Below are 27,968 nucleotides of genomic sequence, written 5' to 3'. Positions count from 1 at the left end.
GATAAAATGTCTGGTCCACGAAGGGCGACATTAAACCCCGGATGCATTTGCATGGCGTCGTTCGGATCAGTCAACCTTTTGCTCGTGCACATTGTGCGACGACGAGCATCCATTCCGATATGTCTGCCTCGAATTCGCAGAGTCTCGCAAGTACAACAGTTTTCGCTTTGCGCGATGGCAGCTCAAGCGTCGCGACGCTGTTGCGACGCCTGCAAACGAGACACGTGCACACGCCTTGGCGCGTTCGCCGGGGTGTCAAATTCGATTCCACTTCACGTAAGGGCTCTTTTTGCGAAAATGCCAGCGAATAAAAAACTGCGTTGCTCACTTCGATCGATCGATACCACTCCGAATCGAAAGCTGCACGTTCCAATTGTCCGGCACGAGGGTTGTTCTCGCATGTATCGCGATTAAAACCCTCGATGCTTGAATATTTTCCAAATTTACGATGGGAAATACACAGCTTTCTCCTCGTGTGCATTAATGTGTGTTCTCTCGGGTGTTGTAACACATTGTTCCGCGATTTTAGTCACGCATTTCGCGTATCTTTGTTAGAATCCTGTATAATTCTCTGATAACAAATGCAAAGCAGATAATAAACTGTTAGAGTGAGAATAAATAGCAATAGCAGCGATAGAAAGACGGAAACTTGTACAAAAGAAAGTAGAAGTAACAACGACCTTGGCTCTCGATAGAAATTCAAACATACGTACGACCTTGGCTCTCGATAGAAATTCAAACAAACGTACGACCTTGGTTCTCGATAGAAATTTAGACAAACTTTCTCCTCGAATTTGTCCATATTTTCATTCCTACTTTATGCAACAATTATTAATTAACATCAGGCGATAGTTAAAATAATGCTCGATACCATATGTTGTATATGGCATATTGGTGCTCGGTAAAAATTCATAGAAACCTTCAGACTACTCGAATTTGACCATATTTTCATTCCTATTGTTTGCAACAATTATTAACTAACACCAGGCAATAGTTAAAACAATGCTCGATCGCATATGCTCTACAAATAATTGGCAGGACATTCATTTTTTGCTCGAAGAAATAAATACGTGATATACGATTTTGGTTCTCGATAAAAATTCAGACAGTCTCATCGAATTTGTCCATATTTTCATTCTTACTTCATGCTACAATTATTAATTAACATCAGGCAATAGTTAAAATAATGCTCGATAGCATATGTTGTATATAGCATATTGGTACTCGATAAAAATTCATAGAAACCTTCAGATTACTCGAATTTGACCATATTTTCATTCGTATTGTTTGCAATAAGTATTAATTAACATCAGGTGATAGTTAAAATAATGCTGGATAGCAGATGTTGGGCAAATAATTGTTTTTAATACCATTTTGCATAGAATATTCATTTTTCGGTCAGAGGCACGGTTAACCGTTAATTAATTGGTGAACTCGCCAAGGACGGTCACCCCCCTCCCCTTCACTCTACTGCCAAGTTAGGCTGCCGGCGATGCGCTCTCACTTTCTCCTCTGGCTTGGCGGACATGGCGGACGTGGCGGAACGTCGTGGGACTGCGCTCCACTTCTACTGCCCACAACTGACCACTGGAGAGCTCTGGGGACCAACAGTGACCAGTACTGACCACTAGTGACCACGGCTGACCATTCCTGAGGACTCGTGAGGACGGTTAACCAGTACTGATCAATACTGACCATTACTGACCAGTGGTGAGGTTTATTAGAATATCACATCTACTATTTCTGTTCCGTAATTTACATGTCTGCCGGTCTTGTATGTGTCATTTCGCCCCGATTTTGTATATTTCGCCCCCTTACAGGTATTATTTCTTCCTACTGACTTGATTTGTTCGGTGCATATTTTATATTCCATATGTAAATTCGTTTCACCGACCATCAGTGACATAAAATTCCGAATCTCTCTTTTTCGACCTTCAAGCGTCTGTTGGGCTTGTACGTGGGGTTTCGTCTCGTTTTTGTTTCTCTATCTCTTCCATATTTCACTACTTATTACTTGCTTGATTTGTTTGGTGCATATTTTATATTCCACATGTAAATTTGTTTCACCATCAGTGACATAAAATTCCGAATCTCTCTTTTGCGACCTTCAAGCGTCTGTTGGGCTTGTATGTGGGGTTTCGTCTCGTTTTTGTTTCTCTATCTCTTCCATATTTCACTACTTATTACTTGCTTGATTTGTTCGGTGCATATTTTATATTCCACATGTAAATTTGTTTCACCATCAGTGACATAAAATTCCGAATTTCTCGTTTGGAATTTCTTTTACGACCTTGAAGCATCTGTTGGGCTTGTATGTGGGGTTTCGTCTCGTTTTTGTTTCTCTAGTCTCTTCCATATTTCACTACTTATTACTTGCTTGATTTGTTCGATGCATACTCCATACTGCATGTACAAATCTCTTTCGCTGATCACTATCGATACAGTGGTGAGTGATATGATATCCATTTCTCACTGGTTTCAATTGGTGTCCTTGCATATTTCACTTCTGGTCCCGTCTTTGCGAATGTGTTCCTGTTCATGTCTATTTTTACGTACACCGATTTATCTGGACCCATTTATTTTATTTTAGTTCTACGTATTTCCCAATTTATTATATTTGACTTGTAACTAATCGTACGTGCTACCTTTCTTACATTGTTTCAGATGACAACGCAAGGACATAGGGGGACATCGTGGGACGACAACTCTAGGACATAGGGGGACATCGTGGGACGAAAACTCTAGGACATCGGGGGACATCGTGGGACGACAACTCTAAGACATCGAGGGATTATTTTTAAGGCTGCGATACCAAGCAATTATTAATTTAGCTTCTCGTTCTCTCGTCTTTTCGTTTCTTGCTTCGATCACAACTGTTTGATTGAAACATGTGATCGGCCATGCAGTGGCCCGAAAGATCTAATCGCATTCACTTGATAGCTCGATCCTGGGAGAATGGTACTTCGGTGGAAGGTGTGGAGTATCCGTTTCCAGCGGAAACGCATACCTTCCTTTACTCCTGTGGGACGGAGTATCCATTTTCTTATAGGAATCGATCTATCAAGGACAGTGTAGATTCGATCCTAAGGTCTGCTGCATGGTTCAGCACTGCGTCGCGTCGCGTTTCCCTTCACATTAGCTTCACCCTCTTTCAATCAAATAATTGCTTGGTATAATTAAACTAGACTTAAGCGTCCGCGTATGTACCAAGTAATTCTTTAACAACTAGCTTCTCGTTCACTCGTCTCTTCGTCTCTTGCTTCGATCACCGCTGTTTGATTGAAACAGGTGATCGGCCATACAGTGATCTGAAAGGTCCAACCGCGTTCCTTTGGTAGCTCGGTCCTGGGAAAGTGGGTCTTCGCTGTAAGGTGTGGAGTTTCCGTATTCTGCGGAAACGCATACCTTCCAGCGGGAGTCGCCCTTGTATCAGGTACTCTCTCTTTGTCAGACAGCCTAAGTCGGGTCCTTCGGGCTCCCGGCGGGTTGCGTTGGAGAAATGGAGACCTCGATACAAGGGTGCAGCATCCGTTTTCCTACAGAAATCGATCTATCAGAGGCAATGTCGATTCGATCTTAAGATTCGCTGCATGGTTCAGCCCCGCGTCGCGTCGCGTCCCTTCACATTAGCTTCACCCTCTCTTCTTTCAACAAAATAATTACTTGGTACATTTCGACTTCGTACCCACTCCGCCCGCGTTCGTATGTGCCAAGTAATTCTTTAATAACTAGCTTCTCGTTCACTCGTATCTTCGTTTCTTGCTTCGATCACCGCTGTTTGATTGAAACAGGTGATCGGCCATACAGTGATCTGAAAGGTCCAACCGCGTTCCTTTGGTAGCTCGGTCCTGGGAAAGTGGGTCTTCGCTGGAAGGTGTGAAGTATCCGTTTCCTGCGGAAACTCACACCCTCCAGCGGGAGTCGCCCTTGTATCAGGTACTCTCTCTTTGTCAGACAGCCTAAGTCGGGTCCTTCGGGCTCCCGGCGGGTTGCGTTGGAGAAATGGAGACCTCGATACAAGGGTGCAGCATCCGTTTTCCTACAGAAACCGATCTATCAGGGGCAATGTCGATTCGATCTTAAGATTCGCTGCATGGTTCAGCCCCGCGTCGCGTCGCGTCCCTTCACATTAGCTTCACCCTCTCTTCTTTCAACAAAATAATTACTTGGTACATTTCGACTTCGTACCCACTCCGCCCGCGTTCGTATGTGCCAAGTAATTCTTCAATAACTAGCTTCTCGTTCACTCGTCTCTTCGTCTCTTGCTTCGATCACCGCTGTTTGTTTGAAACAGGTGATCGGCCATACAGTGATCTGAAAGGTCCAACCGCGTTCCTTTGGTAGCTCGGTCCTGGGAAAGTGGGTCTTCGCTGGAAGGTGTGGAGTTTCCGTATTCTGCGGAAACGCATACCCTCCAGCGGGAGTCGCCCTTGTATCAGGTACTCTCTCTTTGTCAGACAGCCTAAGTCGGGTCCTTCGGGCTCCCGGCGGGTTGCGTTGGAGAAATGGAGACCTCGATACAAGGGTGCAGCATCCGTTTTCCTACAGAAACCGATCTATCAGGGGCAATGTCGATTCGATCTTAAGATTCGCTGCATGGTTCAGCATCGCGTCGCGTCGCGTCCCTTCATATTAGCTTCACCCTTTTTTCTTTAAACAAAATAATTACTTGGCATATTTAAAATAGAAGATCGATCTTCTACCTCCCTAGTTTCTAGTATAAGAGGGAGATGGATGGAACTTGGATTCCATCCATCTCCCTCTGGGTCTCCAGTCGCAGCAACCTCCACGTGGTGAGACCTGGTAATCGGTGCTACTCGCGACTAAAAATCCGAAAATGGATACTTGGTCGCGAGTAGCACCGAGCTAATGGCTGCGAACTTAGAATAATTTCTTGAGATACGAGAGAATATTGTTCTCTAAATGTTTGTAAGATTTTAGAATACTTTAACAATATTACAGAGATTGAAAATATGTTTGAATGCTCGATAAACTTATTTTTATTCCTTCCTTTCCCTTGTACGATTTACCACTTTAGCGTTTCATTGTTCTATTTGAACATAAGATTGTGGTGCATGATCCGAGAATTAAAGTGCTTAATTCTGTGTACCATCGTAGCATATTTTCCGAAAGCTCGTTCCGACTGTTGTCGTGTCTTTGATGTTTCCCAAGTTCCACTTTCCTTTCGGAGTCGTCTCTACGATTTGATTGTCTCTCAGTATGCATGTATTCCCAACCTTCGAAGAAGCGTGCGCGTAAAATTTCAATATTTCCGCGGAATCGCTTCGCCTTGCGGCAACCGCAGACGCAGCCCGGGAATTCCGACGAAGTGTTCGATCTTGTTCATCCGCTCGGTAAAATTTATTTCTCCGTCATTTGTCTCGCGCTGTCCGTGTGTGCGCGCGTTTTGCGTAAATCGATAAGAGGATTGCGCGGAAATCCGACGAACGTATTGTAACATTTTCAACAAACGCTGCAGTGCATCGAAGTGGCCTAACGTTTGCACAGTTTCGAGCACACCGGGATCCGCCAGCGGAATAAATTCAACGCCCCGGTGTTGTAAGAACTCGGCTGCACGAACAGATGTAGGCCATAGGTTATAGATCGCCAGTGGCGTTCGATGGCCGCTACCTTTTTATCCTGATTCCCTCTACTTTTCCTTGCAGTTACCCTGCACCTTGTCCAAGGTACAGAAATGCCAGAAACGCGAGCACCGTGAGTACGAAACGTTAAATCGCGTTAACTCATCGAGCACAGTGATTCTATCGCTTTCTAACATAGCAGATTATAGCCGTGCACACAGAGTCGTGGCTCCAAAATTCCATCTCCTTCGGTGCTAAGCAAGATCTATTAACTCTGTTGCCCATCCATTACACCCACGTTATCAATCATCCTGTCCTTAATCGAGACCGATTATGTTCAACAGTGATTCGCCATATTTTAAATTCAAAGAGAATACAATGGGGGCGGTGAAAAATCATCGACCTCAACTTGGATGCTTTAGACCCTAGCAATTTCGAGGGAATATAAATTGGAAAGATCTTGCGTGCTAAAATAAATCACGCCAAGTGTCCGGCTGGCCATAAATACACCTAAAGCGGCCTTCATCGAAACGATTATAAACAATTTCGAGTGCCGTTCGATTCCATCGATGAAATCCGCGAGAACAACGGAATCACCGTCGATCGTGGAAAGGGTGCTCGAGTGCGTGGGCGTCGTTAAAATGAGTTTTTCGCCGAGTCGTCGAGACGTTCGCAAATATTTGCGTGGGCACGCCGAGGAGGGATCGTTCGCGCTAAATTTAATCGGTCCGTCGAAATATCCCGTGGCCGATAACGCACCCGGAAGTCGAACGTGAAAAATTCGACGAACGTTCCTCGACGAGATCGACGATCGTGGGCGTTTCTCGTCGTGTAAATCGCCGCTGGAGGATCCTCGCGTGCAACCGAAGCTATAGGGGAGACGAAGGATGCTTCCTAAATTGATTATGCTTCTCTCTGTACAGCGAGCGAGTCGACGGCTCGCGTGCCAGGCTTTTCGGATTCAATTAACGACTACGTCGGGTTCGGCGTTCGATTTTTACCCGATAGCATGCTAGTTAGGCGACTAACCGAGTATTCTAATTTAGAACCTGCCCTACGGATAGTTTCTGGCTAGTAGACACGTTGTATGTATGATCGTCTGAATATTAAAACTAGATTGCCAGATATTGGTTATAGAGGGTGTTCGGCCAACCTTGGGAAAAATTTTAGTGGAGGATTCTAGAGGCCAAAATAAGACGAAAATCAAGAACACCAATTTGTTGATGAAGGCTTCGTTAAATAGTTATTAACGTTCAAAGTTCTGCCCATACTGAATTTTTTTCTCGAAAATGCGCAGGATTTCGGGGGTATGTGTAATGACCAAAAATGATTGTAATTGACCCCCGGAACCGAAAATAATTTTTCCAGAACGATTTGAAACTTTTCAATTTCGCTGAAAAATTTAGGCACCCTGTCGATTTTTCTTAAAAATTCGTTTTTCATTTTTAGTCATTTTGTTTGAAGCCCTACAGAAAAGTTGTCTAATACTTGTTTGTAGGTACCCATGAGCTCTACTTCAGAAAAAAGTTTCATTGAAATATATTCACAATTGTAGGAGTTATGGCTGTTTGAAAATTGGACCATTGTTATGGGGTTTTTCTCATTTTGTGGGGTCAAGGACCAACTTTTCGAATATTTTTGCGATTTGTACATATTCTTCATCAAAATACGCGTAGTTTGCTTTTTTAAACATTAAAATCGTCCAATCCGTTCGGAAGTTATGACGTTTTAAAGATTCGCATGAAAATTCAGTGAAACATATCAATGGTATGGTCAGACATTATATTTTCTTTAAGGAATTTTTTTCTCGAAACTGGGTAGGATTTCGGGGGTATATGTAATGACCAAAAATGATTGTAATTGATCCCCGTAACTGAAAATAATTTTTCCAGAACGATTTGAAATTTTTGAATTTAATAGTTAATAACTTTTTAACATAGCCTTCATCAACAAATTGGTATTCTTGAGTTTCGTCTCATTTTAGCCTCTAGAATCCCCCATTAAAATTTTTCCCAGGGGTGGCTGAACACCCTGTATAGCAACAAAATTCTAAATGAGTCAAATTAGCTCAGTCCGTAAATCTAGTGTTAAGAGGAACTAATAACTCTTCCCAAGGGTTTCTAAATATCGTTTTAAGGGGCCAGTAATACAATATCCCCCGTTTATCCTGCAGAATGTACGTTCCTCGAGTTACGCGGTATGTTTCTAGAATAAATCCGGCTTCAGATGTATGTATTTGCATTCGTTGCGACGATAAAAGGGTTAGAGCCCCGGCGAACGTTTCGTTTCCACGTTGGACATTTCTGAATTTGCATAACAACGGTTTCGAACGCGAAGGGATGACGCAAACGGTTGTAAATAGGTATCAATGGTAACAATAGGGGCGAGTGGTATTTACTCGGGCCCAGATTTCACGAGAGGGCGGTCATCTCATTTTTCGTAGTTCTACGATCTAAAAAGAAATTCTAGACTCGTTTCTTCGCCATTCTGATCATCCACTAGGAGGAGTAAAACCATCCAGAAGAATTAATCCTCCCCCGCTGTCGGGACTCGCTTACTTTTCGACGTCCCCAGAACCGCTTCCGGTTCTCGGGGATCTCGCGCTCCGGATAAAATCGAAGATCGCGAGAGACCAAAGACGAACGTTCCCCGAAAGGGCCATGATTCATGTTCGAGGAGGCGAGAAGGACGAAGAAAGATCGTCGAGCGTATCTTTTTACGGTTTCCAGGCGCGAACTTCGACCTAGTTCGGGCCAGGGAGGATCCATTTCTCGCCGCGGCGGTGGCTCGTTCCGCTAATAACGCTTTTGTGCTCCTTTCGGCGAGGATCGTGAAAGGAAACGATGGCCGCCGGGCTACGTGGACAACAAACCATCCGTAAGCGCCGCTGGAAACCATGAAATTACGCGCGGAGGCGCGAGAAACCGTCCTCGAAACCCGAGTCGAGCAGAAAGTAATCGTTTCGTTTAATTCATTCCTCCTCCTCCCGTCCAACTTGGTCGATAAGAGAAATAAATTACGGTTTAATTCTTCCTGGAAACAGAGACTGTCTACCGTGCAAGTTTTCTCGATGTCGAGATTATTAATGTTGACGTTTGGTTAACGAGTCCGCCATCTTTGTTGCAACTTAATCCTTTTTAATGGACAAAGAGAATAGCGGTGCGAGTCTATTTGATAACATCGTGTGCTTTGATTTTATCGATCTGCTGGACGATGTCGCTCGATTTGATAATTTTACGAGCGCGGAAGTTAACATGGGGAGCCATTATCGATAACGGGGGAGGACGGGTAACAATGTCGAGATCCGAATGCGGGTGAATTTGCAGGGAATCCGCCCTGTCGGGTACCGTAAAACGTCGATCGTAGTAATTGACGCTATTTAAGGGTAATTCGAATCCAATTCGAGAGCTGATCGGGATTCGAAACCGAAACCGCATCAAGGATTCGATCGATGGCTCGGGACTCGGACGCGTATGCAAACTGGATTCGCAAATATCTTCGTCATTAGATGCCACGTCGTGAGAAACTGCATCGTCCAAGTAACGAATAGCGTTTCCTGGCGATCGAACCCTCGCTATGGGGTTTTAGAACAAGCTAGAACAACAGTACCGTCCGAAAACAACATTACTTTCTCGCTAAATCAACAGTGTCCCAGACATAATGTACACCCTGTGTCGTTGATCTTGCTTTTTCACTGTCCAGAACGTTGTGCCAAGAATAACACATATTTCACAGACGAGCATCCCCCCTGCTCTTAAATACCGAGTTAGTCTGCCATAAATTCTCCGACTATTGTAGAAAATATTTCTTAAATCGTTTCTACTTGTTCCTCGCGGTCGGATCCCAGGAATTCTCCGTAAAAATTAGTTTTCTGTTTCGAGGAGACGTTCAGGAGCGTCTCGAGAGCCTCGGGGATCGATTCGATCGGTGTCAGGATTTCAAACGGAACACAGACCGCAGCCGAGGTTTGCCGGGGCCGCTGTTCCTGCGAGAATGTTGACGTATCGTCGTGGCGTGGGAGGCACGCTGGCTATGCAAACTGGATCAGGACACTTTGGATCGGACAACCGCCGCGGTCGGACATCGCGGAATACCAATGACGACGACCAAGGATTTTCCCTCGGGCCATTCCCAGTCCAACCACCCCCTCGCTGTTTGCCTCCCCCCTTCGGGCATGTGTTATTACTCTACGAGTCCCCCGTGTGCTGAACCCGTCGTCTCTTTCCACCGTTTCTTCCATTGTGTCCTCCGTTTCCGCCTCCACGGAACTCGAATCCCCTCCAATTCGTATCCGTTCGCATTCAACGAGGCTTTTCCGATAGGGAAACTCTCGAAAATTACCAATGCTTCTCTTTCGTTTGGCATTGCACGATGTAATATCGTTCAAACGATAGCGATCGAGGAACCCAAAAGCGCAGTTATTTCTCCGTGTTTCGGATAAAACATGTTTTCTCCGAGGCAAAGGGGCTGTTTCGCCGGTTTTCAAACAATATTTGCGTCTGTACGTGGTTGAATTCCCGGTGGAAATCTGCGGATATTTCACGCCACGGCGACGATGTTTGCCAATCCAGAGAGCTTGGCGCGAAACCGTTCGGTATTTCTTCTCTTTGATCTCTTTCAATTTTCCGCGGGCGAAAGCAACCCCTCCATTTTGGTTCAAGGGTCGTCTTTGATTTACGGGTTCGATGAACGTTCATTTTTAAACAGAGGAGGATCAACTCGTTAAATAAACCACTGAAACTGACCATTATATGGTCAAATTATGTGGGTGGTTAAATTTCCACGCGAACAAATATTGTGCAACACTGACCATTGAACAAGTGTTGTATAATCTACAGAAAAAACGATGTGTAGTATCCGGGGATTCGAACCCACGACCTTTCGGGTTGCTAGCCACCCGCTCTACCGACTCGTCCACCGCCGTACTGCTGCTACTCCCACGTTAATGATACCTTTTCTACATTCTCTAAATTTAACACACTAATAAATCGCCAAAGTATTCGTAACACTTTCTTCTTTTAATATTTACTCTACGAAACTCCGTGGCCCGGAGTGCAGTTTAGAAATCCGTAAAATATAATTCTCTGATGGTCCAAGGCGGGAAAGCGTCCCAATTTAAAGGTCGTTGCGTGCACCGTCGACGCACGTTTCGAATAGCAAAGGTAGCCCGTCGGTTGCACGAGGCGAAATCGCATTTTTCCGCCGCTGGAAAAGCGTCGTCGAGTCGATGGAGCGGTGTCGAGCAAATGCAAATGCCATGCAAATAGCGAGGCGGAAACAGCTGCGCTGGGTCTGCTTTGAGCAGGTGACATCCTGGCTCTCTGCTACCCCGGCAAACTACGTGCACATACCGTCGTTCGGGGCTCTTTATCATCGCCCGACGAGCCCGAGAAAGATGGACGACGCAACGGAGAAGACGGCGGAACGCTCGAGTTTAATGCCTCTCTCGAAAACCGGCCCCGACATAGTTCTTATCCGCGAGTTTTCTCGCAAACGAGAAGAGTTCGCGAAGGATTCTTCGGTTTCTCGATTATTTTTTAATCTACCAACTTCACCCTTGGCCCTCGAGAACGGAAGACACGGGAAAATCCCGAGTTTAATGCAGCTTTAATGCCCCCGGGGACTTTCCACGTTGATATTTTCACCGGAAACTGACGAAAGAACGTGCAACTAAATAGTCTGTTCTCTTACGCGACCCTTTTAATGGACTCTTCTTCCAGTCTTCGTGGAAGATTCCCCAAGTTTGGTCCTCTTTATCGGGCTTCTTTCGTATTTCACGCTGCTTATTAGATATAATCTGCTCTGCTCCCCACAGGTATGATTTGGCTGACCGTATCAGGCAATTTCCACTTGTAAACATTAACGATGGCGCATCGATTAGTTCCAATTAGGTTGTCGCTCGCAGAGTTCGTCGAATTAAGTAGAAACGGTCGACCGTTGGTCAGACGCGAGCGAAGCAAGCTTCTCGAGAATAATTTTCTCGAAATACGAGTATCGAATAAAAAAGTTTCGACTCCGGGTTTCTCTATTTCTGTTCTCGCGCGGAATCATCGCCTTTTGAATCACCAGTTGCACGATACTTTGCACATCGTAAAGGTTACGTTGCATAGTGGTAATCCGGTGAACCTTGCCCTTTCGTTCCGCTTTCATTTTTCCTCCTTTAATATAATCACGGGCTCCTAATTCGCGTTGACGTTTCGTATTTCTGCAATTTCTACAGATTATGCACCGAGTCCTCGATTGTTAAACGTACAAATAATTTTGTAGCCTGTGTTGTTCCTCGATGAATGAAACGAAACTTGCGACTTACGTAATTTTTCGATACCACGTTCGCGCGACATTTTTATTTTTACAGGTGCGCGAAAGGTGCTCGTAATAAATAAACAGATATCACTTGTTGAGTCAACTTCCGCGGCATCGACTGCCGGAATCAATGAAAGCAACAAGTTACACTCTGAATTTTTCAAACATTCTGGACACCGGACACTGGAAAAGTCTTCTGTAATTTAACGAGCTACGAATTTCCCACAGTACTCTAAAACTAAGGAATCGCGCGATTCGAAAAATGAAAAAGAGCACGGAATTTTAATTTTTAGGTAATCTGCGTAACGCCACTCGTGTCAGCAAGGTGGCCATTTTGAATAAATCTCAACTTTCGGGGCGAAATAAGAATAATTTTCTACTCTGCACGTAATGTATATTCATGTACTGGGAGGACAAACTTTTCGGGCACAGAGTAGCGACCACAATTAATTTTTAAAAAGCTATGAATATATTACCTCCCCAAACGTAACCCCTTTAAACCCTTCGAACCTGCTGTTGTGCGCATGGATTTCGAGATTAACTTTAATATTTTCGCGCAATAAATATGCATCTAACGCTAACACGATTATGCCACTGTGAAATTTACCAGAGACTGCGTTTACGATTTCCGGATTATCGAGAAACGTTAGACAAAGCTTTTCCATTCGGTTCGCTGACCGCTGTCGGCCATTTCGTGGCGATCGCCATCGAGATTTTACGAAGGTTCTTCGAAAGCTTTGGAAACTTTCTCGGAATGTCGGCCAACAAGCTCGTCCGTCGAATGAATTTCGAAAGGAGTCACGTACCATATCGAATTTTAACCGAAACCAACTCTGATCCCGTCGTTTCGCGAACCGGGTACCGGAAGTGGCGTCCACGCGTGCACGTTCGTAATATTTCGCGGCGGGCGTAATGATGGTTCCAACGGGGATGGAAAATGGAGACCGTACATTTCCAGGACAAACTTCCTGCCTTTTCAGACACCGTTCACCTTCCAAGGAAATTCCCTTACAAAGAAACGTCCTCCAACCTTCTATTCTCTCTCCCAAAAGTAAAGCAAATAATTCGTTTCTGAAAAATTTTACAAAATAATTGGAATCCTCCACGTAATAATTAAGTTCGAATTCTTCGTGAGATATTAAGTATTTAAATATTTTTATATTTATAAATTCACGCTGCGAGGATTCCAAGAAAAAGGTGGGCAAATTGGGGTGGAAAATGGCGTCGATAAACGTAACTGAAATACTCTAACAAGCACTTAACGAGGATCGAATTTTACCTTTGCAGGCAGAACGCGTTCGAATTGAATTGGAGCTCGTCTGTCGCGATAGGGGTTGCTCGATATAAAACCAGGCGAAGGGAAATTTCCATGAAAGGTAACAGCTGGGGGGAAGCTTTCCTTCCCGCGTCCGCGTCTTGGGCTCGTGTCCACGAGCGTAAACAATCCTCCGGCGGTTGATCGAGGGTGGCGAACGGGGGTGGAGACGGAGAAGGGACTGTGAAAAGATCGTTGATCGTGATTTTAATCGGATAAACGCGGACCACGGACAAGTACTTTCTATGCAAACGACGTTCTGTTGAATATTTGAGATGATCGCGTCGGCTACTTCGATAACGAAACCATTGCTCCTTTTCGCCCCTCGGAGGGTTGCTTTTATCGCAAATGACGCGACCTTTTACCCTCGATCGTTTTCAATTTTTCGCGAAAACGTCCGCTGTACTATTTTATATATTTTCTAACATGGAACATTCGAAAAGAGTAAGCAACTGGTATAAAGATTGCGACATTTTTCGCCGTGCATCTTTCAAGTAACAAGATTTTTCCGCGAAGGTGTTATTTTCCAGTCGGACGGTTCCACCTTTAAGGATCGAAAACGCGAAGAAGAGTAAAAGTTGCGCGATATTTGCGTCGAAAGTTTCCCTCCTCGAACCCCGACGGTTTCCAAAAGGTCAGAACTCCCGGGGTCGCGAGAGTTCCCCCCCCGCGGACGCTTTTCATCGAAAGTTGAATATTTTTAACCCCGCTGAGCGGTGGTTCCACCCGGTTCTAGCGACTTCCGGTTGCTCGTGCGAGGTTTGCCCACTTCTGGTGGCTACCCGGTGTTCGTTCACGACAAACCTAAATCCTCTTAGCGGCTCCAGGCGTTAGGCGAACCTTATTCTAGCTCCCTCGATGCCAGCCACAGCGTAGATTCGCGTCCACGATATTGAAGTTTTCAATTCCATTTCGGTTTGGAAAATAAGTAATTCCAGATGGATGAAAGCGAACTATAGAAGGCGAAACGACTCCTAATCGCAGGCTAACACCCCGTTTAGGTCTGCAAACAGCGAAGGTGGCCAGGTTCTCGTCGTTAGCGGAGCTTAACTCGGTTAGATCGGATCTAAAGTGGCTGCAACGGAGGCCGGCGATCGATAGCTTCGCGTTTTCGTCGGCGAATATGTTGCAGGGCGTATCTTCGATGGTGTAAAAGTCGAAATCACGCCCCCGCGATTTTATCGAGACGTTTCTCTCACATTTTGGTCGAGCAAAAAATCGTGGACATCGCAAAGATCAAAATTGGGACTCCTATGCAGCAGTATTTATCGTAACAATTAAGTTTTGCAAGCGAGAACTATTATTTTTATACTGGTAAGAGGTTTGTAGATATTCTTCGTTTAATATTTAAATAGAATGGTACATACAACAAGCGACTAACTAAAAAATACACACGTGATAAACACACATATTCTGCAGTGCTTTCAATCGATATCACGCGTTACAAATCTAAAAGCTGCTTAGAATATACAGGGTGTTCAGTCACCCCTGGAAAAAGTTTTAATGGGAGATTCTGGAGGCCAAAATAAGACGAAAATCAAGAATACTAATTCGTTGATGGAGGCTTCGATAAAAAGTTACGAACGTTTAAAGTTCCGCCATTACTGAATTTTTTTCTGGAAAGTGGGTAGGATTTCGGGGGTAGGTATATTCACCAAAAATTATTGTAATTATCCCCCACAACCGAAAATATTTTTTTTAGAACGATTTGAAAATTTTTTTTTCGCCGAAAAATTGAGCACCTACCCCCTGTCGATTTTTCTTAGAAATTCGTTTTTCATTTTTAATAAATTTGGTTGGCACTGTATGGAAATTTTGTTTAATACTTTTTTGTAGGTATCCATGAGCTCTGCTACAGAAAAAAATTTCATTGAAATATATTCACTATTATAGGAGTTATGGCTGTTTGAAAATTGGTCCACTTTTATGGGGTTTTTCTCATTTTACGGGGTCAAGGAGCAACTTTTACAATATTTTTAGAATTTCTACATATTCTTCACTAAATTACGCGTTGACTGCTTTTTGAAACATTAAAATCGTCCAATCCGTTCAGAAGTTATGACATTTTAAAGATTCGCATGAAATTTCAGGGTAGCATTTCTGGCCTCACATTAGATTTTCGGTAAAGAATTTTTTCCTCGAAAGTGGGTAGGATTTCGAGGGTGTGTCTAATGATAAAAAATGATTGTAATTGACCCTCGCAACCAATAATAATTTTTTCAGAACGATTTAAAGTTTTTTAATTTTGTCGAAAAATTTCACATATTCCCGAATTTTTTTCTCAAAAATGGGTAGGATTTCGAGGGTATGTCTAATGATAAAAAATGATTGTAATTGACCCTCGCAACCGAAAATAATTTTTCCAGAATGATTTGAAATTTTTTTTTCGCCGACAAATTTCAGGGAAACATATCAATATATGGTCAGACATTACATTTTCGGTAAGGAATTTTTTTCTCGAAAGTGCGTAGGATTTCAGTGGTATGTCTATTGACCAAAAATGCTTGTAATCGGCCCCTGCAACTAATAATAATTTTTCCAGAACGATTAGAAATTTTTTAATAACTTTTTAATGAAGCCTCAGTCAAGAACTTGATATTCTCGATTTTCGTCTTATTTTGGCCTCTGAAATCTTCCATTAAAATTTTTCCCAGGTGTGGTCGAGCACCCTTTATAGTTAGAAAAGTATTATTTTCTATCTTTAAGAACGCAAGAGTCGTTTCGAGCTCCATTTTGAACGTTCTCGACTGGTCTTCGACGAACGAAAAATCTCCATGTACCGTGTGTCCGTGGAAAAAGCACGGGACAAAAAACGGAAATCCGCAGACCCCGTCAAGCAACTTTATCTCGCCTAGTCATTTATCTCGGTCGTTTATGCTTTTGTTTGTCGACCGAGTTTTTGCTCGCGGGGGCGAAATAAATTCGATTCGGTCGCGATAACGTCGTCGCGTAGACTGTAAATCGCGAACCGTCCGGTTCTAGCGTGATTTCGAACTTTAAACCAACCGGGAAGAAAACAATTTATTGGGGGGCTCGAAATAATAATTAAAACGAGCCCTCTTCTAAAAAATATATATTGGATCACTAGTGCTCTTTCTTTCGTAATACTTTGTTCACGACTTGGCTCGCTTGGAAGTCGTATTTAACAAAATTTTCCCCGGAAAGCAGACTGAAATCTCATCGTTTCGTAACATTAAATTAACCGGGAAGAAAACAATTTACTAGGCTCGAAATAATAATTAAAACGCGAGCCCTCTTCTAAAAAATATATATTGGATCACTAGTGCTCTTTCTTTCTTAATATTTTGTTCACGACTTGGCTCGCTTGGAAGTCGTATTTAACAAAATTTTCCCCGGAAAGCAGACTGAAATCTCATCGTTTCGTAACATTAAATCAACCAGGAAGAAAACAATTTACTAGGCTCGAAATAATAATTAAAACGCGAGCCCTCTTCTAAAAAATATATATTGGATCACTAGTGCTCTTTCTTTCTTAATACTTTGTTCACGACTTGGCTCGCTTGGAAGTCGTATTTAACAAAATTTTCCCCAGAAAGCAGACTGAAATCTCATCGTTTCGTAACATTAAATCAACCAGGAAGAAAACAATTTACTAGGCTCGAAATAATAATTAAAACGAGTCCTCGTCTTTTAAAAAATATATATTGGATCACTAGTGCTCTTTCTTTCTTAATATTTTGTCCACGACTTGGCTCGCTTGGGCGTCGTATTTAACAAAATTTTCGTCGGAAAGCAGACTGAAATCTCATCGTTTCGTAACATTAAATCAACCGGGAAGAAAACAATTTACTAGGCTCGAAATAATAATTAAAACGAGCCCTCTTCTAAAAAATATATATTGGATCACTAGTGCTCTTTCTTTCTTAATACTTTGTCCACGACTTGGCTCGCTTGTAAGTCGTATTTAACAAAATTTTCCCCAGAAAGCAGACTGAAATCTCATCGTTTCGTAACATTAAATCAACCAGGAAGAAAACAATTTACTAGGCTCGAAATAATAATTAAAACGAGCCCTCTTCTAAAAAATATATATTGGATCACTAGTGCTCTTTCTTTCTTGATACTTTGTTCACGACTTGGCTCGCTTGTAAGTCGTATTTAACAAAATTTTCCCCGGAAAGCAGACTGAGATCTCATCGTTTCGTAACAATGTTCAGAGATGCAGGGAGTATTATGTTGGAAAGCAACGCGCGAAGTCCCCGTATTTTAATGGACGCGACGAAAAAGATTACAATGATGGAGCGTGAAAGGAGGACGATTTCTTGGCGGGTGTCGCGAGCGTGAAAGTTTCAACGGGGGCTGGAAGTTTCGCCGTGGAAACGGGGCTCGAGTGGAGCGTTTGAAAGCGGAAGCGTCCCCGACGGTGTAAACAAGCGTCATTCATTCGGCGGAGCCTCGTTTCCACGCGTAACAGGCGCGACCCGTTCTCGTTAGCGCGATAAAATTGAAACCGTGCGTCGCAGATTTCGCCAGCGGAGAATTGCATTTTCCAGCGAGAACGAACACGCGAAATAGAGAGACGCGCAGCGGGTATCTTGAAATTTCAATTCGCCAATTACAAACCCCCGGCCAAGAGGCGTTCGAACGAACGAAAACGAAAGAAAAATATATAAAATTTCGATACGGGTGAAACTGTGAAAATTTGTTGTTTAAGTTTCGATATATTGGTCGCCATATTGGTTAGATGGGTACTTCCGGGCGGAGAGTGTTCCCAGGCAGCCGAGATGTATTCAATATCGAGTGGAATGGAGCAAAATGGCGGGTCGCGGGGAGACAAAGAGCGAAAATAAATCGAAGTTCACGACTGTTGGCATTTTTGCTCGCTGCCAGCAACAGGTATCCTTTCATTCGAAAGAGAAGCGCATCGATGATTGCCTATGCTGTTGCCAAGACTTCCACCCGACCATTTTCCAACGATATCGACGCTATTATCGGTATTATTAATAACCTTCGACCCAGAGCTCGTAATACAGTAATATATTACTTCCCGGAGTTAATAAATGGTAATTAATACGTTAGATTTGTATGTGTGTATTGGAGAATTGAAATTTTTATTTTTACTTCGTATCAGATCGAAGATAAAGTTCAGATTTAAATTACCGAAGATTATCTGCCCTTCGCGAGTATTGCCATGAATACGTCCCCCAGATTAGTGAAATCCTCCCTTCTGGTCAGCCAGATTATGCCTGGAACTGAGCACGGCCATCGACAGAATTTGCAAGTTGGGAAACAGTCTTGGTCACGGTCCAGACTTTGACTTCCGGCTTAAAGAAAATTCTTTCAGACGCTGCGTCTCACGATTGATAAATATTATTTCTCGATTCTCGAATTTCAAACCCCATCGAGCACGAATGAATTTGAACGTGACTGTTCGCGCGCAGATTCGACTTTAGCGAATAACAGGGTCAATAGCGTTCGTAATTTAAGTAAATAACGCGTAATGAATTCGAAGCTGGTGTGCACTGATTTAAGCAAGTCGTAACATTACGTCGAGAAACGCGTACAAACGGCATCGAAATATTTTAACAGTTAATTCGGCGACCTGTATCATACAGAGAGGATTATCGACGATATTTTCTAACACCTGCGCGCAATTAGCATGAAATACAGTTAACGGCGCAATTACCTCTAATTGCGCGGAAAATACACATCGGCTACAATCGAACCGGATATCGATACGCAGCGACAAACCCATCCTGACGCAGAATTTCGTGATCGTTTTAATTGCACGTCCCCTACGCGTCCGCAATAATCCTATTTTATACTTGTGTTTCTTTATACATACAGGGTGTTCGACTACACCTGGGAAAAATTTTAATGGGAGATTCTAGAGGCCAAGATAAGACGAAAATCAAGAATATCAATTTATCGATCGAGGCTTCGTTAAACAGTTATTAACGTTTCAAGTTCCAACCGTTCTGAATTTATTCTGGAAAGTGGGTAGGATTTCGGGGGCAGGTCTATTCACCAAAAATTATCGTAATTGTCTCCTGCAACTAAATATAATTTTTTTAGTATGATTTGAAATTTTTTAATTTCGTCTATAAATTTCAGTATCTACACGAATTTTTTTCTCGAAAATGCGTAGGAATTTAGGGGTAGGTCTAATGATAAAAAATGATTGTAATTGACCCCTGCACCCAAAAATAATTTTTCCAGAACGATTTGAAATTTTTTGAATTTGTCAAAAAAAATCACACCTTCTCGAATTTTTTCCTCGAATGTGGGTAAGATTTCGAGGGTATGTCTAATGATAAAAAATGATTGTAATTGACCCCCGCACACGAAAATAATTTTTCCAGAACGATTTGAAATTTTTTTATTTTGTCGGAAAATTTCAGGGAAACGTGTCAATGTATGGTCAGACGTTACATTTTCGGTAAGGAATTTTTTTCTCGAAAGTGCGTAGGATTTCAGTGGTATGTCTATTGACCAAAAATGACTGTAATTAACCCCTGCAACCAATAATAATTTTTTTAGAACGATTTGAAATTTTTTAATAACTTTTTAATGAAGCCTCAGTCAAGAAATTGATATTCTTGATTTTCGTTTTATTTTGGCTTCTGGAATCTCTCATTAAAATTTTTCCTAGAGTTGGCCGAACACTCTGTATACTCTGAATTGTAATAATAATTTCAACCATTATTTGCTTCTCGAAACAACTAGGAATTTAAGGGTCGAAACGTCGGATAAAGGAACTCGTGACGTGACGTTCTCTTTGGGGAATTTGTTATCGAATAAAAATACTTGCGAGCGTTCGAAACGGTCTCTGGGGATTAATCAAATTTTCGCAGTGAGGAAATTCGGGATAATTGAATTTCGGACCGGAGACAGGTGGGGTCATTAGCGACGCGTCATTTTCACGCCAGAAAGGACTTAGGGGATAGGATGCTCCGGCATTTAGGGCCGGTTAATTGAAACAAGACGCTGTTATTAGCGGGTGGGGGGAAACACGAGGATTGATTTACTCGAGCAAATTAACGTCGTACGTCTGACGAGAATGAAATCGTTAGAAGTGCGCGATGTTCGGTCGATTCCTCATTAAAGCGGACGCGTTACGAGTTTTCGCAGTGATTAAAACCTCGAAGACACCGTCAAAGTACCGTAAGAGAATATCCATCCTACGTGTGCCAGAGTTTGACGATCAGGTCCATAAATTAATTCTCAGCCTCCATAATTTCAATTCGACTCGTGACAATTAACTCTGCCAACTTCGAGAAACAGGTCCAACGAGCAACGAGTCAAAAAAGGGCTCGATTAGTTAAAGAAACGACGATCAAACCATTAGAGCAGCTCCTTAACGCTTCTATGGCTGTTCGTTCGCGACGTTAGACGCATTTTAAGCAGTTGTTTGCTCGAGTGTCTCGCGTCGCGCAACAAGTATGGCCGTCGAAACGTTCGAAACTCCCCCGCAAGATTCCACGGAAGCGTCTCTGGCAATTATTCGCGCTCCATTCCGATTCCTGATCGAATACTAATTAACAGAGGCCGTCGAAATCGTCGGTGGTCTCGGACTTTGCGATAAAAATTGTTAAATATTTAGTCGAAGGGGTAGTCTTTCGTATTTCAAACGAATAAATAAAACTGTCCCCGTTATTTCGCGAGCGATCGATCGACGGGCAAAGTTTTTCGAACGCTGGCGGACTCGGTGTCACCCTTAATCGGCGAAAATGCCCCCGTCGCGAATTTTTCCGCTGAAAAGTTCCGTCGAGCGAATTTCCTTTCAAATACCGGGTAATTTGAAAAGTTCCGGGGTGCCCCTTTCGGTCGATTGAAACGTTTTTTGGTCGCGTCGGACAGGTGGTCGTAATAAACGCCAGAAACGAGAAAAATCGACGATCTCTCTTCTCGCGAGGGTTGATAACCGCGATCTTCGTTCCCATAAAATATATTTCCGATAAGAGGAACCCATGAAACTGTACACTTCTATCTGTACAATCGCCATTCGACTCACTGTTTCACAATGGATTTAATATATTTTTTATCGTTTTTCGGGACTTGAAAACTCTGCAATTTTATTTTCCCTCCTGACAGGATATCTCAAGATCCGGTAGGTCAACTGACTTCGGATTATGGTTGGAATCTTGGGCGATCCTGTCTCTATCAACCCTCGTCCAAGTATTTCGATCGATATTCCTCTCTCGAAGACACTCTCGATCGCCGATAAGAGTCTTTCGTCGATGATAGACGCTATTAGGGTGATCCGTGGCGACGTTCCAAAAAGAACGCGATGACGTGACACGAAAGAGTCGCGGGATCGTAAAATTTTATTGACGAAAATTTCAACTCCGAAATTACGTCGTCGGTCGTAAAGTAACGCGAAAGTTCGAAACTACGTTGTACCGGCGAAGTGTTCGCGCTGAAAGTTTTTTTTTAGAAAACTGCGTTAATTTTGAAAGAACCTCGAAGGGGCAAATTTTATGAAAATTACTCGAATCTGGAGAGAAATCGTGCTGGATTCTACTTGTTAAAAATGACCAAAGAGAAAACCTCCGTTTGTCCACCGTAATTTATCAGGTTCCTCGAACCTGGCTATTCCTGATCCAATATCCCTCTGACAGCGATGCCCTAAAGGGGTCACGTTGGTAATCTTCGGATCAAGGAGGTTATAAACGCGATCCTGGGCACACCTGAGCGCTGCTAAGCCACTGATCCCTCTTGCCAGCTTCTATCTGGTCCCGACAAAAACTCTACGGGGCTACGTACGATAATTTCCGAAACCTCCGTCGTCGTTTAATTAAAATAAATAATTCACGGACAGAAAGGCACTGAATTATAATGGAATGAAAATTATCCTGACGCGAAAAATAAATAAGCTCTGTGCAAACGCGTGGGAGGCGAGGAAGAGGTTTCGGATTAAATCGAAGGGCACTCGAGTTCCGGGGCGGAAGCTTCCCCGTGAATCGCTGCATTTTAAAACCCTCTTCGCGCTTAATTCGATTCGGTGCTCTCGTCTTTGCTACTCCCCTAAAAAACCCTGCTGCAGCCACTTCCATCGGGGCAGGTTTACGTAACTCGCGCGTAAAAATAGTTGCACGCAACTGCATCCCGTCGACGGTGATGTAATTCTAATAAAATCAGTTACGAACAGCGTTTACGGTCGCTTAACGCGATGAACTTTAACCTTTTAAGGTTTCGAGCGTCGCGCACGACCCTGGCGAACGCAATTATTCGTTTAACGGATGCGTGGATCGGGTAAGAGGATTGAAAACATTTTGCAAGCATGGATAAACGACTTAAAGAAAGAATCTCGAACCTAAAAGCCTCCGCAAGTGTCGTATTAAGAATCGGGGTCCACACGCACGGAATATCCGGAACAACGTCGAGAATCAACGTCAAGAATTTAAATTAAACGTTCCCGGGGGATTCTTTGCATTATTTATACGTATATTATTCGAATTGCATCGCGAGCACGCGCGGTAAAAAAGGATTAATCATATTTCGCGGAAGCTCGATGAACGCGTATCGAATATTCGTGAAACGGTTCGCGAAATTGCGAAAGCCCCGGGGAGTGAAATTTCTGAGAAGTAACCGTTGACGAAATTACGAGCAAACTAATTACACGACTGCAGCAGCGCGATATGTAAATAGAAATTAACGTCCCTCTGGATTCTCCTCCGGTACTATTTTCGAAATCCGCCTTTCGACGCTCACTTTTTCGCCCTTTCGAGTCCTTTGCTACGACTTGGACCTCTCCTCGCATTCCTCGAGAGGATCCTCGTTTATGCTTGAACGCGTTGGAGTCCGAGGGAAAGCTCCTCTTTCAAATCGTCCTCCCTCGGGGCCAAACACGAGCCGTGTTTGTCCTTCGAGCGACGTTCCTGCCCCGCGAATGAAATTTTTTGAATTTCCTCCGCCGTAATCGCGCGATCCTGCACACCCTCGCGAGACGCGGTTTCTTTTATTTCGACGTTTATTCCCTCCCATCGAGCGCGACAAACAACCCTCTCGAAGGGCTCCTCTAATCTGGGAATATAAAAGGAACTATGTGACTAATAAAAATTGATCGTCAGTCGCGAATATAATAATAATATCCTCCTCTGGACGCGTTTAAAAATAGAGGAGAATTTAAAGCTGGATTACTACGGAATTAACCGGGGATTTTAGAAGGTTGATGCACGACAAACGGAAATCCGATTGTTCGCGTAAGTTATTTACTTGTCGTTTGAGAGTTGTTCGAAGGCGCGATGAAAATTCAGGTCTTGGGCAGTTTAACTCGTCGGGACGTAAAAGAATAATCGTCGGGGGCACGGCTGTCGGTAAACTGAAATTATTTTTCCGCGTCCCCGCCTACGGGATTCCGCAGCGCATTCCTGCGATCTCCCGTTCCTCTACAATTGCAAACGCAACAATTCCCCGCGAGGCTTTACGATCCCCGCCTGCAGGGAAACAATTTCGACCCCCCTCGACCGGAAGTACACTTTTATTCGACGAGCCAAGGACCGAGAACTCTCGAGAGTTACGGTTGCTTTTCGCCGGAAAATAAACGCAACCTGCTTCGAACGATCCTGACACTGCCTTTCTCTGCGAATGCGCACGGAGATGATGGAAATTATTTTTAAAAATTAGTTTTGAATACTCGATTGAGGGCAAACTTAAATCCAACGAAATCTGTTCGCAGGAGGCTTGGCTTTCGACAAAATTCACGATTCGGTACGAGGCTTCCGCGTCTGGCCATTGCTCGTTATTTCCACTCGCGTTCGTATTAGCAGATATCGGCGTTGGTGTTATCTGCTTCCCGTCGAGCTAACTAGCAGGAACTAGTTAGAAGATAGTAAGATCGATGAAAAGCAAGTAATAGCATACAGTCGTTAACGTTTACTATTACGAACTTAAGTAGAAAGTACGATCGCGAGCTGGACACGTTAGCCAACCTGTACTGTAACCCTTTGCACTCTACCGACGCCAGTTTGATGATATAAATAATACATAACATCACAGAAATTAACAAAAGGAGCCAATAAAATTAAAGATAAAATTGATGGAAAGCAGGTAATACCATCGTTAATGTTTACTATCGCAAACTTAAGTAGAAAGTACGATCGCGAGCTGGACACGTTAGCCAACCTGTACTGTAACCCTTTGCACTCTACCGACGCCTGTTTGATGATATAAATAATACATAACATCACAGAAATTAACAAAAGGAGCCAATAAAATTAAAGATAAAATCGATGGAAAGCAGGTAATACCATCGTTAATGTTTACTATCGCAAACTTAAGTAGAAAGTACGGTCGCGAGTCGGACACGTTAGCCAATCTGCACTTTAACCCTTTGCGCTCTATCGACGCCAATAAAATGTTCATTTATGGGTTTCACGAACGAAAACACTAGCTGGGAGAAGAGAAAACTCAATCTTTCCGCGTTTGAAATTATTATCGAATAGACTCGGGCTTCACGACGGGTCGTTAATCAAATTTCAATGGAAACGCATCCATCCATCGGTTCGAGCATGCATGGCGGTATGTGTTCGAATGCAACTGGGTGAAACTGTGGCCCACACGCACGAATTTCTATAATAGAACCGAGAACGCTTTGGAATAACGGGGAAGCGAAGACTCGGAATCGGAGACTTGGCTTCCTATCGCGTCATTAATCATGCTTCAACGGGCATCATGCTATCCATAAATCGTCACGCTGGAACTGTCGCGATCTTTCGTCGACAAATGGAGGTATCGCTGGCGTGCATTTCCACGGGTCACGCTATACCTGGTGTTCCACCGAACTGGGGCCAGCTTCGACCAACTTTTATATTCCTATTCGACTGCTATACCGTCAACCTTTTACGTTACACGATTTTATAACGCCTGTGCAACGGGTGTAACTAAAACAATTTTTGCTCACGGTCGTAAAGATGCAGCTTGGCCCAGTTTACATGGAACAGCCAGTACAAACGATCGTTAAAATAAATAAAACATACACTGGAACGAACATGTTGTTTCTAGCTGCCTTCACGTATCGGTTGAATCGCTTGAAAAATGTATGCTCGTCTGTCATCATCCGAATAGAAGTTTCACCGTCTTTCGTACCTTCGTTTTAAAGGGAACGAGACAATATTAGTGTGTGATTTTCTAATCATTTTTCCGACAACACGAGAAAACAATTCTAAAACCCACATATAAGCCCTGAAAATTTCAATTAAATCCGTTGGCTATTGCAGGAGTTATGGTCGTTTTTCTAACTTTACGGTCTTGAAGAACAACTTTTCCAATATTCTTAGAATTTCTACATATTCTCGACTAAAATACGCGTTGTTTGCTTTTTGAAACATTAAAATCCTCCAATCCGTTCAGGAGTTATGACGTTTTAAACATACGCACGAAATTTCAGGGAAATAAATCAATGTATGGTCAGACATTGTATTTTCAGAGAAGAATTTTTTTCTCGAAAGTACGTAGGAATTCGGGGGTATGTCTATTCACCGAAAATGATTGTAATTGGGCCCTGCAACTAAAAATGATTTTTTTAGTTCGATTTGAAAAATTTTTTTTCGCTGGAAAATTTTCCGGTCGCTATGGAACTTTGAACGTTAATAACTTTTTAACGAAGCCTCAATCAACAAATTGGTATTCTTGATTTTCGTCTTGTTTTGGCCTCTAGAATCTCCCATTAAAATTTCTCGTATCATTCCCGATGTCTCGTCGAATAAAATATTGCTTCGAAGACTTTCACCGGCGCCATTTATTTCGAGCGACGACCACGCAAAAGCGGCGGGAATATTCAAAAAGATCAGCCACCGTGAAATTAATCTCGATCCTGGTCGGGAGAACCCATTCGAGGCGCCATCAATTACGTATTTTTTCTTTCGATCCGTTCCGCGGTTCGCGCCTGGGGCGATAAATCTTTGTCGGGGACGCAAAGAAAAAAAGAAAAAACAAAAAAATGGCGGCGGACAGGAAGAAGGAAGGTCGAGACCGGGCCTACGGTAAAGAACCGTGGAAAAGTCAGTTTCCGTGAAATTTCACGGACGTATCATTAATACTGACACGCATAGTGAGCGTCGTGTTGTACTATCGGACGAGTATCGAATCGAGTCGTCGTTGCCTCGACAAGATAGATTTCTTGCGATGGACGTTGATTAATTGTCCGTGTCGGGGACGAATAAAGATAGCCACGACTGGGGGGTCTCTGTCGAGGAAAAGAATAGCTTCGACGCCTTCGAAAGACGATCGCGATAGTTCACGATAAGGGACGAAAGAGATGGAATTGGTTTATTAATTTTAGATTTTTATTGCGAAAGCTGAGAGTCGCTGTTAGTAAGCAGGAGATAATAGAAGGCGAAGGTGAGCGCGTCGCCAGGCTGCAACGGGGTCCACACGCACGGATTTACGGGGTCTACGTGCACGGAGTTGCAGGCTTTGCATCTAAAATATCCGCGATACGAAGAACTTTCCCGTGACCAGAAATAGAATTTATTTAAATAATACTGTTCATCGATCCGGCCCTCTGATTCCTATTCGCAAAAGGAACGGAAAACATTAAATTGCATTTAACGGCGAACTCTCCGAACTATCTCTGTTTAATTCCGTCCGTTTGAAAGGTGTGTTTGTTAATTGCGTCGAATCGGTGCTGATTTATTATTCGATGAGAGAGTTCTAAAGTAGAAATACGCCGCTGGGTGCCCGCAGAACTGCCGCGTTCGCACTTTTTCCCCGCAGTTTTCTTATTCGTACGGCTAATAACTGCGTCGCGTTTTCTTGCCCCCTGCCTCGGTAGTCCGGAAATTTATTGTCATCGTTAGATCGTACGTAATACACTCTTTGTACCGTTTCTTTCGACAGTCGAGACGCCGGATAAAAAACGTTTATTATTGTATAAAGTAGCGAGAGGCTGCTGTCAACGATATCGAAGGCTAACGAAGTACTCAAACGCCGTCAATTAGGTTGCAAAATATCGCTACTCGAACATTCGACAGTAGCCTTTACCTGTTGCTCGAACGAGAATTTAATTTACTTCTAAAAAAAGGTAATTTATTGCAAAAATTACCAAACGAGATATCCTTGGAGAAGTGTTTAACGACGATACGTTTTTTAATTGGACCAGGTAAGCAGCATCGATATCGCTTATTAGCGACTCCGAGGATGGTTCTCATCGGATATTTTTCCCATTAAAGTCAACTAGCGTCGCGTTCCACTTGCCTGGTAATGCATGCAACATTGATTCGTATGTTTGCCGACGTTTACCAGCGATGCTACACATTCATAAATATGGACTACCGTTCCCCATTCTTCCCGCACGGGATTTATGGAGGCAATAATATTTCGCGTTGACCTTTTCGAACGGCGTATCTTGCAAAATGCGCGACAACTGCGGAATTGATCAGGTTTATCCAGTCGGAACTAATTACCTTTGCGACGACAATGTTCGATATTACCTTTTCCATCGAGGGGAAAAAGATACCACTTTCTATTTAACGTTTTTATCAATTCTGGAATACTGGGAAACCCGGGATCATTTTTCTCAATCGACAAATGGAATTTTCAATTTCGATAACACTCAATTATTCGTAGATTGCCCGAATATTCCGAGTAATCTATTCCACGTCAATGGTGCAGCTCTATGGATCGTGTTAATTAAGTTTTACGAGAACGTGTTGATTAATATTTTTCAGCAAAGTAAAAATCGAGGGGAAAAAGATACCACTTTCTGTTCAACAACGTTTTTATCAGTTCTGAAATACTCGAGTAGTCCTGGGTTCATTTTTCTTAATCGACAAATGGAATTTTCAATTTTGATAACACTCAAT

At 43.1% G+C, this 27,968-nt stretch overlaps 1 protein-coding gene across 1 annotated transcript in view; it reads right to left on the bottom strand.

The window, feature by feature from the left end:
• Window positions 1-27,968, bottom strand: part of LOC143350094 (uncharacterized) — a 113,362-nt gene that overhangs the window by 78,531 nt on the left and 6,863 nt on the right. The gene's annotated exons all lie outside the window — the stretch shown is intronic.

The sequence above is a fragment of the Colletes latitarsis genome, chromosome 14 (genome assembly GCF_051014445.1).
Source record: "Colletes latitarsis isolate SP2378_abdomen chromosome 14, iyColLati1, whole genome shotgun sequence".
Lineage (NCBI taxonomy): Eukaryota > Metazoa > Arthropoda > Insecta > Hymenoptera > Colletidae > Colletes > Colletes latitarsis.
This window is presented reverse-complemented; position numbering and strand designations above follow the sequence as displayed.